This window comes from Myotis brandtii, unplaced genomic scaffold (assembly GCF_000412655.1).
Source record: "Myotis brandtii unplaced genomic scaffold, ASM41265v1 scaffold369, whole genome shotgun sequence".
Taxonomy (NCBI): Eukaryota; Metazoa; Chordata; class Mammalia; order Chiroptera; family Vespertilionidae; genus Myotis; species Myotis brandtii.
Genome location: NW_005364180.1, coordinates 672274 through 672712, shown reverse-complemented (window position 1 = coordinate 672712; position 439 = coordinate 672274).

Genomic DNA, 439 nt, shown 5'->3' with positions numbered 1-439 from the left:
GGAGGCAGCTGATCGATGTTTCTCTCTCATCGATGTTTCAAACTCTCTATCCCTCTCCCTTCCTCTCTGTAAAAAAATCAATAAAATATATATATATTTTTAAAAAGAGTTGATGTTATCAGGAAATTATTATCTTCTGTGGTTGTGCCTCAAACGGGGAACCATTCCCTTCTAGAAATACATACGAAACCATTAAGAGATGCAATGATATGATGTCTGCGATTTGCTTCCAGATCACCCAGGGTCGGACCAGGGAAATGCGTGGGGGTACGGGTGAAGCCAGGGTGGCCTTGAGCTGAGAGCTGCTGAAGCCGCGCAAGGGCACCCGGAAGTTCCTGGACTCGCCTCTATATTTCGGTGAGCCCTGCAAATTCTCAGTCATAAAAGGGATTTTACCGGGGGAAGGTCAATGGGGGAGGGGGGGAGGGGGGAGGAGACA